Source organism: Crinia signifera, chromosome 5 (genome assembly GCF_055691185.1).
Source record: "Crinia signifera chromosome 5, ASM5569118v1, whole genome shotgun sequence".
In the NCBI taxonomy this organism is placed as follows: domain Eukaryota; kingdom Metazoa; phylum Chordata; class Amphibia; order Anura; family Myobatrachidae; genus Crinia; species Crinia signifera.
Genome location: NC_139221.1, coordinates 58,315,699 through 58,330,996, shown reverse-complemented (window position 1 = coordinate 58,330,996; position 15,298 = coordinate 58,315,699). Strand labels below are relative to the sequence as shown.

The window sequence follows — 15,298 nt, the reverse complement described above, 5'->3', positions numbered from 1 at the left end:
TCCACACCAGTTGCCGACAGCAGTATCACTGCCAATAAATATGCCCAGACCAGTTGCTGACAGTGGTAGCACTGCTTATACGTAACGTCCACACCAGTTGCCGACAGTAGTACCGCTGCCTATACATATGCCCAGACCAGTTGCCGACAGTGGTAGCACTGCTTATACGTAACATCCACACCAGTTGCCGACAATAGTAGTGCTGCCTATACATATGCTGACAGTAGTAGCACTGCCTATAAGTATACCAACAGTAGTAGTGCTGCCTATACATTTGCCCAGTTGCCGACAGTAGTAGTTCTGTCTATACATATGACCACACCAGTTGCCAACATTAGTAGCACTGCCTATACATATGCCCACACTAGTTGCCGACAGTAGTAGTAGTAGCGCTGTCTATACATATGCCCACACCAGTTGCTGACAATAGTAGTGCTGCCTATACATATGCCCACTCAAGATGCCTACAGTAGTACTCTCACACTTTACTCACCTAGTTCAGGCTGAGAGATCATACTCTCCTGCTTTCTTTTTGATCAGTCTAGCACCCCTGTAGCCCCGCCTCCTGTCCAGTGTAGCCCTGCCCTCCATCTCTGTAATCCCATCCTTTCTCAGTCCCTGAAGCTGACGTGTTTAGGAGCCAGGAGGGAGCTTTGTGCTGCTGGTGCTGCTGCTTGTTACGCAATGTGACACGCGCAGCAGCAGCTGACAGCCACAGAGGACAGCAGGGGATGTAGAGCAATTGAGAGCACCTCTATTGCCCGGCGCCTCCATGCTGTGAATCTTCTGCTGAGTGGGTAGCCCCGGCCCTGTATGCAGTGTGGCAAGAAACCCACAACTATTAGCATTGACGGATGATATGACCTGTGACGCATCTGTAGATGTTAGAAAATAATTTGGCCCATTACTGTTGTAAATCAGTATTATAAAATTATAATGCGCACCACAAATTATACTCATTATAATGTTAATAGTTTATTTTTTTCCACAGCATCATATCATGTATTGATTACTTTTAAGTCTGTTGTTATTTCACTAGCAAATAATCAAGTTATGTGCTATATACTATGTCCAGACACAAAAATGAATGCCACATTATTTAAAAAATATCAAATATTTATTTGTTGGATATAGTAAAATAGAAATCCTTCCCTTTTACAAGATTCACATTATCAACCCAAAAAAAACAAACAATAAAAGAGGTGGATCTAAGCTAAAAGAAAAAATATATATATAAAATAAAATAAAATCATTGCTGTTGAGTTATCATAAAAAACATTGATGCATCCGCACTTTCAGTGTGCAGCATTGTGGGATATGCACCTGCACTCCTATTAATGAATGTTCACAGGAGTGTGGGCGTAGACCACAGTGATTAGCTCTCATGAATTTGTTGGAGTCTCCTGCAGAATGCCGCTTCCTCCTGCTTTGTGCTGTGGACACAAATGAGCAGCTGATGGAAAGTGGGACTCCACTCCGTGCTTGTTTTAAATCACTGTATGCCACTAAGGCCTTGTTCTAGTTGAATCGGACGGATGCGTATTTTCGGACAATAACCGAGTGTTCTTAGCCCCGCCTTCCATGCGGATCGCTCACACCGTCCGAATGCGGTAAGACGCCGACCGAACGGACCGCAAGTGGATTTTTCATGTGAATTCCTCCTTCATCTGTGGGAACCTTCCCCATCATTCGATGGTCGCCGACCATTGAATGCTGGACCGAGTGATCAGGCAGCACCAAGTGCTCCAGACCACTAAGGCATTTCTCCGTGCAAAAGCAGGGATATGGGCGGGCAGCTGGCATCCGGCTATGTCATATTTCCGCCCCCACACATGCGTCACAGCCGGATTACCATACATACGCCCAGCGTTTTCATGGGAACGCATATGGTAATGAGTAAAATCAGCCGTTCACGCCCCTCTCCACCCCCTGCTCGGATGGTTCCGTACAATAATTTTCTGCGTGGTTCTCACGCCATGTTCGGACGTGTGAGGCATTCGCACATGCGCAGAAAAACCTCTGCACATGCGCAAACACCAACCATCGGCCGTCCGTCCGCATTCGGAGCCATCCGACTCAAACAGAATAAGGGCCTACTGTAAGTGCTTTCAATTTTCCAATATGTAAGCAGGGGGTCTTGAATATCGGGGTCCTCACCCAAGTAGTCCCTGATGCATTTCACCCTCAATAGGGCTTTATCAAAGAGTGTTATTTCACTAGCAGTAATAAGACATCATGGGGTAAATGTAATAGGGTGCAAAAAGATGGGGGTGCAGGAGTTTGTCCGAGGGTACTTGTGTATTATAACGGCGCCCGATTTCATCCAAATCGCATCCGATTTATCGGCCGATTTGATCTGCGATGCGATTTTGCCTCTGATTTGCGTCCGATTTTCGGCCGATTTTTTGCAGATTTTTGGCCATTTCCTGATGATTTGCAGGTTTTTCCATCCTTGCACACCCCCAGGTACTATGCGATGGTATGCGATGTGATTTTCGGGAAAATGCCCCTGATTGTACAATTAAATATCGCATAGCAACGCATGCCAGCAAGTGGCATGATATACGATGTGATTTGCAATGTTAAATGCACCCCCATTGTTAACGCCACCCCCACTATCAATGCCAACCCGAAGCGTGGCGAGCGCAGCGAGCCCGCGAGGGGCGGCGGTACGCGTCTTCCGACCTTTTCATACCCCCACTATCCACGTCGGCGTGGAGTTGATTTTAGATAGTGTGGCGAGCGCAGCGAGCCACCGAGCCCGAAGCGTGGCGAGCGGACGCGGATTACTTTACATGTATTCCGCGTCCGCTCGCCACGCTTCGGGCTCGGTGGCTCGCTGTGCTCACCACACTATCTAAAATCAACTCCACGCCGACGTGGATAGTGGATGTATGAAAAGGTCGGAGGACGCGTACCGCCGCCCCTCGCGGGCTCACTACGCTCGCCACGCTTCGGGTTGGCGTTGATAGTGGGGGTGGCGTTAACAATGGCGGTGCATTTAACATTGTAAGCACCCATCAGGGTGATTGTACAATTACAAATCGAATCGCTTCACATGCATCGCATGGCATGCATCACATGCCACTATATTGCATGCGATGCACTACGATGGAAATCGGGGGTGTGCAAAGTGTGCAATAATGGAACAGCATGAAAAATCGGTCGAAAATCGGCCAAAAATCGGCCGCAAAATCGCATCCGATTTTTCCATGCGATTTGCGGCCGATTTTCGGCCGATTTCGTGGGCGCCGTGATAATACACAAGTACCTGTCAGAAGAATGGTCCTCCTCCTGATCTTTGCCAGCTCCTACTACGACACAGTGACATTATCTTACACCTACTCATATTATACTCCAGGATGTCTTTATCTGCTAGGCTATGAGCATCCTTTTTCCTCCTCAGCTCCTTCTCATCTTTGCCAGCTCCTACAAAGATGCAGTGACATTATCTCTTGCCTACCACCTGCCATCTCCACCTACATCTTTTTTTCAGAAGGACAATTCCATCTTACACCTCTTTTCTTTGCATTATGTGCTCTTTGGAGCATTGGCAGTTTGTTTGGGGGGGCAAACAAACCAATGATTTCAGCTACAGTCATGTGACAGACCCAGTCACTGAAATAATTGGTTTGTTAAAGTGTGCATGTCCTGTTTATATAACATAAGGGTGGGTGGGAGGACCAAAGACAATTGCATCTTGCATCTTTCTTTGCATTATGTGCTCTTTGGGGCCTATATTTAAAACTGCCATCCTGTCTGCCACTGCAGTGCCACTCCTAGATGTGCTACATGTTTGTGCCACCCACTTGTGTCGCTTAGCTTGGTCATCCAGCTACCTTTTTGCAATCTTTTGTCCTAAAAACAACATGGGGCCTTATTTTGGTTCATTCTTTCTGACAAAATCCTTCTTAGATGGACAAAACCATGTGCACTGCAGGGGGGGGGGGGGGGCAGATGTTACTTGTGCAGAGAGAATTAGATTTGGGTGAGTAATTTTGTTTCTGTGCAGGGGAAATACTGGCTGCTTTATTTTTACACTGCAATATAGATCTCACTTTGAAGTAAAACCCCACCCAACTCTAATTCTCTCTGCACATGTTACATCTGCCCCACCTGCAGTGCACATGGTTTTGCCCATCTAAGAAGGATTTTGTCAGAAAGAATGAACCAAAATAAGGCCCATTGTGAGGTGTTTAGGATAGACTGGAAATGAGTGGAAATTAATTTTATTGAGCTTAATAATACTGTAGGAACAACAACAAAAAATTCTGCCTTTTTTCCAGTTTTTATGATTTTTTTCCAAAAACAGATCCAAAACCAAAAACTGGAATTGTATTTTTTGCAAAACCAATCCAGATCCAAAACACAAATGGAAAAATGTCCGGTGCACCCCCCCCCTAGTTTGAACACATCTCACCCAACTCTAACTCTCTCTGCACATGTTACATTTACCCCACCTGCAAGTTTAATGCCCTACCATCAACTAGGAGGGAGAATAAAACAGAGCCCAAAGCATGGTGAGCACTGCGAGCCATACAAGGGGACGAGGACACTTAGGACAGTGTCCGTGTCGACCTATGTAGACATAGACACCCTAAAAACAATAAAAACTCATGGGTACTCTTTACCTAGAACGGCGCCCGCGATTGGCATCGCGGGCGTCGGGGGTAAAAAATCGCGGGCATCGCGGGCACATTAAAAACGGGTGCGACGCGATGCCCGCGATTTTCCCATAGGGATCAATGTTAAAACTGTGATTGGACGCGATTTTACTGTTAAATGCCTCAATGCCCGCGATTTGGCCATAGGAAGCAATGTTAAATGGGCCACAGAGCCCTAATAGTGCCCTTGAACTGTGAAATGGCCCCCACAATTGTTAACGCCACCCCACGATCAACGTCAACCTGAAGCGTGGTGAGCGCAGCAAGCCCGCGAGGGGTGGCGGTACGCGTCCTCCGACCTTTTCATACTCCCACTATCCACGGCGGCGTGGAGTTGAGAATAGAATAGTGTGGCGAGCGCAGCGAGCCACCGAGCCCGAAGCGTGGCGAGCGGACGTGGATACCTTCACAGGTAAACGCGTCCCTTCGCGGGCTTCACAGGTGTCCGCGTCGCCATGGACACCTGGGAAGCCCGCGAGGGGACGCGTATAACTGTGAAGGTATCCGCGTCCCCACGCGGGGCTCGCTGCGCTCGCCACACTATTCTATTCTCAACTCCATGCCGACGTGGATAGTGGGGGTATGAAAAGGTCGGAGGACGCGTACCGCCGCCCCTCGCGGGCTCGCTGCGCTCGCCACGCTTCGGGTTGACGTTGATCGTGGGGTGGTGTTAACAATTGTGGGGGCCATTTCAGACTTCATGGTGACTATTTGGGCTCTGTGGCCCATTTAACATTGTTTCCTATGTAAAAATCGCGGGCATTGAGGCATTGAACACTAAAATCGCGTCCAATCTCACTTTTAACATTGATCCCTATGGGAAATCGCGGGCATCGCATCGCACCCGTTTTTTAGTGCATTCGATGGTCGCGATGGTCGCGATGGTCGCCGTTCTAGGTAAAGAGTACCAACTCATGTCAACCCTTTTCCATGTAGACCGTTTGACCATGTCGACCTTTTGACCATGTCGACCTTTTCCAGGTCGACCTTTTGACCATGTCAACATTTCCCATGTTGACCATATAACCATGTCAACCTTTTACCTGTTGACCTTTAGACCCTGTCGACCATACCATAACCACTGGGACTATTAATTTGTCAGCTGGTCCTCTCGCACAGTCAACATTCTCTTCATGTTCAATAAGATGTGAAATAAATCTGTAGGGTATTTTTATTGGTGAGAATAGAAGTTTTGGGAAAGTGTAAATAGTATTCTGCAAATATGCAGGTGAATAATAGATGGTGGCACATCTTTAAGCATTTGTAGCTTTAGGGAAGATTTTAAGCCTGGTAACGTAATAAAGCGGTAATAAGGTGGAAGGTGATAACGCACCAGCCAATTGGCATATAACTGTCATTTTTCAAACACCGCTGATTGGCCGGTGCATTATTACACACACATATACAGTATGTATATTAATATATATATATATATATATAATTTTTCACAAAGTCCGCACTCAAGTAGATATCCGTAGATAGGGGGGTGCTCCTACCGATGACCAAACATCCAAGTATATAGTAGAGGAAAAGGGCACTCACCATTGAAGTAAAATTTTCAACTGAATTTTATTCCATAGTATCACAAGTAAGCTGACATACCGACGTAACGTGACGTTTCGGTCCTGTAAGGACCATCATCAGGATAAAGTACAGCCAAAAGATAAATCCATCAGATAACCAACCTGGCGTCCATCCTCAGTGGGAGACACACCTGTACTGCCTCACCGGGCCAGCTTAAGTACCTATCTACAGGAAGTGACCTCATCACTACCTGACACCCCATTCAAACACTGTGCAGCAACATCGTATGTATAAGAGACCCTCAAGGGTAGTCTCAAGATTGTATATAATATATATAAGAAGCCTAACAGCATGTCATAATTAATCAAGCATGTGAATACTTACAACTAGTAAACCAGCGCTTGTATCGCCAAACCGGAAGTACACGCACAGGGTAACCAAGACCCGGAAGTGCGTCATGCGGTTCACGTGTGCGTTCCAACGACATCAGGAAGCACATTACTCTATAGCAGGGGCATATCCACACAGCGGCAGCTAGATTCACAGGAAGTACTCGCACAGGGTAACCAAACCCGGAAGTGCGTCCTGTGGTTGTTATGCGTTCCACTGGCACCAGGAAGTGCCCAGGGACATATCGGGGCACTGATAGAGTTATGTATAGTAAAAGTCATGAGAATACTGCATAAGGCATAAGGCAACCAAGTCAATAATATATTACTAAAGGCTGAATGCAAGTGTTGTATCAAGCGGGGAGGTACCCAAGCCAGCCCGAGTGGCAGCACTCATACTGGTCCAAAATCACAATATAAGAAAATCACAATATAAGAAAACATACAAAAAAATTAATACAAAAAGCACACAGAAAAGACAGAGTAGTGACGTGTATCAATACCGACATACTATTTACATAGATCAATCATGGTATTGTCATAAATCCAAACGACATGTGTCTGCATGTTGAATGGTAATGAGAAACCTTTTTTTGGTCTTTATCGTTTTAGAATTTTTATAGTTTTTATATATATTTTATTATATTATTTTATTAATATTACTTACAAGATCTTATATAATACACTAATGATATATAATGCTTAGGTTTTTAACACCCATAGCAATATTCCTATACCATTAGATGTGGTGTTTAATTCATGTAATCATAGGGTTCCTGCACTGTATCTTGTAGGGTATTGTTGAATAATTAGGGACATGAACCACATAAACCTATATCGATAAAGAGCAAAATAATCTCTTCAAGAGTGTCAACAATACTAGTAGGATTCACAAATGACACATATTATAACCAAAATTATTCTACAATATCAAAATATAAGACTGAAAAAGAAAAAGAAAAAGAAAAAGGAACAGCTCAGAGACACCCAGTCTAGCTTCAAAAAATAAAAAAATCCGAAAGGAAACAAGGAAAAAATTAATCATAAAAATCAAAAAACACACACATATAAGTCCCGAGAGACCTTGGAGGGTATACACTCCTATCTCAAAAAGATAGAAAGGGGATTATATTCGTTAAGTCCTCGGGGGGCCAAGGTATCAAGTTCAAATATCCATCGTGCCTCTCTCTTTTTGAGCATCAGATATCGATCACCTCCCCTGGTGGGTTTGGGAATATAGTCAATGATCATACAGCGTAGGCTTGCTATGCTGTGTCCCATGAGAGCAAAATGTTTAGCCACTGGTTTATCGGAGGTCTTGGACTCCAGGGCTGCTCGAATCGACGTGCGATGATTCGCCATTCTCTCGCGAAAGCTTCTTTTCGTTAGTCCAACATAATACAATCCGCATGGACAAATGAGGATGTATATTATATATTCCATGCGGCAATGTAGGCGGTATTTGATCTTGATCTTCCGTCCACTGTGTGGATGGGTGAACGTAGCACCGGTATTGAGTGATCTGCAAGTGATGCAGTCACTACATCGATAGCACCCTAGTTTAGGGGATGATAACCAGGTGTTGGATTTAGTGGCAGGCTGTACTAGTGGCCTCATTAGTAGGTCTTTAAGATTCCGTCCACGTCGGTATGCACACATCGGTGGTACTGGGCTGATGTCAGCAAAGGCTTGATCTGTTGAAATAATAGGCCAATGCTTAGCCAGTTTCCTTTTTCTGTTGTGAGCCTCCGTATCGAAGGTATTGGCATATATCAGTCGAGGACGTACATCGGTTGTTGGAGCTTTAGCAGTGTCAGACAATCTATTTCGAGCTTTTGTCAGGCAGCGAGAGAGCGTCTCTTCAGAGTACCCCCGGTTTAGGAACCTCAAGTGCATTTCTCCAAGTTGTTCATCCGTGGTAGTCGGGCAGGTATTGTTCCTCAAAACCCGTAGAAATTGAGAAACAGGGAGGTTCTCTTTTTCATCCTCCTCATCTAAAAGAGAACCTCCCTGTTTCTCAATTTCTACGGGTTTTGAGGAACAATACCTGCCCGACTACCACGGATGAACAACTTGGAGAAATGCACTTGAGGTTCCTAAACCGGGGGTACTCTGAAGAGACGCTCTCTCGCTGCCTGACAAAAGCTCGAAATAGATTGTCTGACACTGCTAAAGCTCCAACAACCGATGTACGTCCTCGACTGATATATGCCAATACCTTCGATACGGAGGCTCACAACAGAAAAAGGAAACTGGCTAAGCATTGGCCTATTATTTCAACAGATCAAGCCTTTGCTGACATCAGCCCAGTACCACCGATGTGTGCATACCGACGTGGACGGAATCTTAAAGACCTACTAATGAGGCCACTAGTACAGCCTGCCACTAAATCCAACACCTGGTTATCATCCCCTAAACTAGGGTGCTATCGATGTAGTGACTGCATCACTTGCAGATCACTCAATACCGGTGCTACGTTCACCCATCCACACAGTGGACGGAAGATCAAGATCAAATACCGCCTACATTGCCGCATGGAATATATAATATACATCCTCATTTGTCCATGCGGATTGTATTATGTTGGACTAACGAAAAGAAGCTTTCGCGAGAGAATGGCGAATCATCGCACGTCGATTCGAGCAGCCCTGGAGTCCAAGACCTCCGATAAACCAGTGGCTAAACATTTTGCTCTCATGGGACACAGCATAGCAAGCCTACGCTGTATGATCATTGACTATATTCCCAAACCCACCAGGGGAGGTGATCGATATCTGATGCTCAAAAAGAGAGAGGCACGATGGATATTTGAACTTGATACCTTGGCCCCCCGAGGACTTAACGAATATAATCCCCTTTCTATCTTTTTGAGATAGGAGTGTATACCCTCCAAGGTCTCTCGGGACTTATATGTGTGTGTTTTTTGATTTTTATGATTAATTTTTTCCTTGTTTCCTTTCGGATTTTTTTATTTTTTGAAGCTAGACTGGGTGTCTCTGAGCTGTTCCTTTTTCTTTTTCTTTTTCTTTTTCAGTCTTATATTTTGATATTGTAGAATAATTTTGGTTATAATATGTGTCATTTGTGAATCCTACTAGTATTGTTGACACTCTTGAAGAGATTATTTTGCTCTTTATCGATATAGGTTTATGTGGTTCATGTCCCTAATTATTCAACAATACCCTACAAGATACAGTGCAGGAACCCTATGATTACATGAATTAAACACCACATCTAATGGTATAGGAATATTGCTATGGGTGTTAAAAACCTAAGCATTATATATCATTAGTGTATTATATAAGATCTTGTAAGTAATATTAATAAAATAATATAATAAAATATATATAAAAACTATAAAAATTCTAAAACGATATAGACCAAAAAAAGGTTTCTCATTACCATTCAACATGCAGACACATGTCGTTTGGATTTATGACAATACCATGATTGATCTATGTAAATAGTATGTCGGTATTGATACACGTCACTACTCTGTCTTTTCTGTGTGCTTTTTGTATTAATTTTTTTGTATGTTTTCTTATATTGTGATTTTCTTATATTGTGATTTTGGACCAGTATGAGTGCTGCCACTCGGGCTGGCTTGGGTACCTCCCCGCTTGATACAACACTTGCATTCAGCCTTTAGTAATATATTATTGACTTGGTTGCCTTATGCCTTATGCAGTATTCTCATGACTTTTACTATACATAACTCTATCAGTGCCCCGATATGTCCCTGGGCACTTCCTGGTGCCAGTGGAACGCATAACAACCACAGGACGCACTTCCGGGTTTGGTTACCCTGTGCGAGTACTTCCTGTGAATCTAGCTGCCGCTGTGTGGATATGCCCCTGCTATAGAGTAATGTGCTTCCTGATGTCGTTGGAACGCACACGTGAACCGCATGACGCACTTCCGGGTCTTGGTTACCCTGTGCGTGTACTTCCGGTTTGGCGATACAAGCGCTGGTTTACTAGTTGTAAGTATTCACATGCTTGATTAATTATGACATGCTGTTAGGCTTCTTATATATATTATATACAATCTTGAGACTACCCTTGAGGGTCTCTTATACATACGATGTTGCTGCACAGTGTTTGAATGGGGTGTCAGGTAGTGATGAGGTCACTTCCTGTAGATAGGTACTTAAGCTGGCCCGGTGAGGCAGTACAGGTGTGTCTCCCACTGAGGATGGACGCCAGGTTGGTTATCTGATGGATTTATCTTTTGGCTGTACTTTATCCTGATGATGGTCCTTACAGGACCGAAACGTCACGTTACGTCGGTATGTCAGCTTACTTGTGATACTATGGAATAAAATTCAGTTGAAAATTTTACTTCAATGGTGAGTGCCCTTTTCCTCTACTATATATATATATATATATATATATTTATATATATGCTTGTAGGTTGTTTGGCACTGGATGAAATTACATTGCCGTGGTGCCCTCAAACTGGATAATATATATGCAAACATCCACTTGGTACCTTGCAGGGTCCTTGTAGGATTAATTGGCAGCACTCATCGGTCTTAAGAAAAACAGTTATATTTTGTGTAAAAGTTTTAAGGCATATAAGCAAATTAGTGCAACAGCATTTCAAGACCCTTTAGGTCTTTTCATCAGGTCATTATACAGATTAATACATAGTGCAAAAAAAGCTATATATATATATGCTCTTTTTGATTTTTACTATAATATTATAATACTAAATTAATTTGTGCCTAATGCAAGTCTAACATTTTGATCTAATAATCCAAAAATGTTATCTGTAAGTTAAATATTGGAGGAAAGTGTTCAATACATACCTCATATTCGGAGATAGACAGAATATTGATTAAATTCCTAAGGAGCAAACACTCTTAATATTTTTTAAAGGTGCTTTTAGCGATTTATTGAGCAATAACGGAAAAGCTCGTTTTATGGCAGAAAAATTGAATTTCCAAATATATTGAACTTTGATGAATCTGCAATCTGATAAATGGATCCCGTCATTTCACCTTGCAGTAATATAATGAAATATCATAATGGGATGTATGTGTATACAAAAGCAATTTTGGGTTGAGCAGTTCTGTTCGCATGTGGTAATTGTATGTCAAAAGGAAACTCAACTATGGAGTTACAGTATTTATCATCAAGTCCCTTTAGATACAAAACTTATAATTTGCTTTTCAACATACACTAAATGAGATAATGCTGAAGCTCTAAAATTTAAAAAGGAGATTGATATCTTCATTGAAAACCTTTGCCTGGAAGGGACAACTCCGGCTACAACATGGGTTTTATCAATAAATTATGATCCAATAATCCCGTTACTCAATCCTTTGAAGATCCATCAACAGCTTGTCAAACTCTCAGAATGACTAATCATTTTAAGTATGAATTCTTTATTTTCTCCACTAGCACATTCTCCAAGCCATCCGTGCCGACTAATTGATTAGCGCGTTACTTTTTTCCTCCTTTCATCTGATAGGGCAGGAGAGGTACGATAAATGGACCCACATTTCCACTTAAACTCATTTTATAGACCTGGTGTAATAGAGTTGCAAGAGTCATACCGAGATTTGAAATTTTACTCTAGAACTCGTTGATGCATTCTATTTCTGCTCAACAACTGTCTGAATTCTCCATACAAATATATCTGCGGGGGACTTAGGCCACTGCCAGCATCATCATTTTTCCATGACTGCAATTTCTTTGATGTACCTTGTGAATATGTATGATGTCATCAGTCAAGTAAAGAATGACACCGACAAGCAAGTCAGGCTTTTTAAGGAGGCAGAGGGGTAATCTTACTATCTCCTATACAGTTCTACAAATCATACATTTCAGACCAAGCTCATATGAAGGCAGATACAGTAATTCACTTGTTATGACACAAGTATACAGTGCATATTTAAATTAATTGAATAAATATGTATACAGTACATAATAAATATTTTATAAAGTACATAAATGGACAAGATATCAACAGAATACAGATTATGATGCAACACGGAATATGATAGGTCTGGGATATATTTAGGTTTACACAGCATACAAGAAAATAAAATGTGTTTAAGAATCCCACTTTTACCATATCCTTTTTTTGTAATGCTGAGCACATTAACCCAAGGGTACTGTAAGTCTGGAATACAGCAGCTAGGTACAATAGAAGTATTAAGTGGGGTTGACAAATGCAAATAGATTAGACCCTAAGAACTAAGAAGACATATTGTATTGGCGACTAATTGGAACTAGCATTTACTCAGTTCGGGAACCACTCATTAAATAAGACCGGTACTTGTGTAGTTTCACGGAGGCAGCTTACGCTACGATTAAAGCTACGCTATTAGCGTAGCCCAATGGCAGCCTTACTTGTGTAGTTTCATGGCGGCAGCCTAAGCTACGTTGTCAGCGTAGCCCAATGGCTGCTTTACTTGTGTAGTTTCATGGCGGGCAAACCTAAGCTACGTTATCAGCGTAGGCTGCCGCCATGAAACTACACAAGTTACTACCGTACTGTTGCCGGGAACTGCATCTCTGTCCCCCGCGTACCTGGCAAGCCTACTCAGCGCCTCTCTCACACCGCCGCATTTTTTTTCAATAAAGAGAACATTAAATTAATCCGAAATCCATTGTATACATGGATCATTTCAGTGTTCTAATGGTACATTGTGTTTGCTAATCACAGTAAAAGACAAATGGATGATTTAAAAAAATATTGAAAACCCTTGTGCAATTATGTTAGCACAGCTGAAAATGGGTTTGTTCCTTATGGAAGCTATAAAACTGTCCTTCCTTTGAGCTAGTTGAGTACCTGCAGCATCACATTTGTGGGTTATATTATACTCTCCGAATGGCCAGAATAAGAGAACTTTCATGTGATTAGGTATATTCCATGCAGGAAATTGCCAAGAAACTGAACATTTCCTACAATGGTGTGTACTACTCCCTTCAGAAAACAGTGGGATGCCTCGGTGCACAACTGATTACATGAGTGTCTCTAGTTTGAGAAATAGATGCCTCACAGGTTGGCAACTGGCAGCTTCATTAAATGGTACCTGAAGATCGCCAGTTAACGTCCCATTACACATTACGCCACACACTGTGATGCCCATTACACATTGTGATGCACATTACAATCCCCATTACACATTAGGCCACACACCATGATGCCCATTACATATTATACATATTATACCACACACCATAATGGCCATTACATATTATACCACACACCATAATGACTATTGCATATTATGCCACATAAATGTTACTTACCTACATGCTCAATGCCATGCATTTCATGCTCAATGCCATGGGTTTCATGCTCAATGCCAGGGGTTTCATGTCAATGCCAGGGGTTTCATCCGGGCCTAGCAGAGGCTGTATCAGAGGCTCAGAGCAGGTCCATGGCTAGTTCAAATGCCGCACTGGCTTGCGGCCAGGCAGCCAATCAGGAGCCACCACTGACCTGCTTAAATGAGTTTTCGATTTAGATGATATATTGAACTATGCTCCCAATGTGTATAATTATGTGGAACTCTATTTTTGTATATGTGGGTTATGATTCGGTATCACAAATGAGGAGCACACCAACTTTGTGGTTCTGTTCTTTGCACTATGCTGCTTATACCTGGGGATGGTCCTTAAAGGAACGAAATGTTGTATATTTGTATGATGCCTTAAGAAAAAATGAATATATATATAAAAAAAAATATATATATATATAGAAACAAGGGGGGTACCCCAATCTGCGCCTTGATATCCTGGAGCAGCAACCCTGTTGGATCCCCTGTTAGACGGGACCCAAAATTTAGAGATGAACAAAGAGAGGGTACAGAGTGCGCTTATGATATACTAATATGCATATCATGTAAAAAATATTTATTTATAACAGGTTTTACCTTTATAATATTTTGTATACAAAAGATAAAAACAAACAAATACAATTCAGTTCGTATCCTGTATGTGGTTCATTCATAGCATGTAATCAAAACATATGAATCTGGCCCAACGCGTTTCGTCAGCTAGGTGACTTCATCAGGGGCGAATAGTAGTTTCAAAATGAATGATACTAGTAAGATGTCAATATGGATATAACCATAAGGGTAGGTAGGAGCATCTCCTTCTTAGGAGTTAGTTAAACAAGAATCCACTATGAAATTCAAAACAGATCGATGATCATCAAAACAATGAATTCCTTCATACAATCAGGAACAGATTAAACAGCCCAGCAGTAGGTTCTTACGAACCTTAAGATTATTGGATTCTTGTTTAACTAACTCCTAAGAAGGAGATACTCCTACCTACCCTTATGGTTATATCCATATTGACATCTTACTAGTATCATTCATTTTGAAACTACTATTCACCCCTGATGAAGTCACCTAGCTGACGAAACGCGTTGGGCCAGATTCATATGTTGTGATCACATGCTGTGAATGAACCACATACAGGATACGAACTGAATTGTATTTGTTTGTTTTTATCTTTTGTATACAAAATATTATAAAGGTAAAACCTGTTATAAATAAATATTTTTTACATGATATGCATATTAGTATATCATAAGCGCACTCTGTACCCTCTCTTTGTTTATATATATATATATATATATATATAGTTGGTTTGATTCGCACTCCAAGCCTGAGTTCCATTAATAGGGGTGCTCCTTAGTGTATGAATATTCCAATAATAGTATGTAGTCCCAGTAAATAAACCGGAGAAGGCACTC

The 15,298-nt window shown here is 42.2% G+C and overlaps 1 protein-coding gene across 2 annotated transcripts in view; it reads left to right on the top strand.

The window, feature by feature from the left end:
• LOC146080243 (uncharacterized) overlaps window positions 1-15,298 on the top strand; it is a 332,057-nt gene that overhangs the window by 214,607 nt on the left and 102,152 nt on the right. The gene's annotated exons all lie outside the window — the stretch shown is intronic.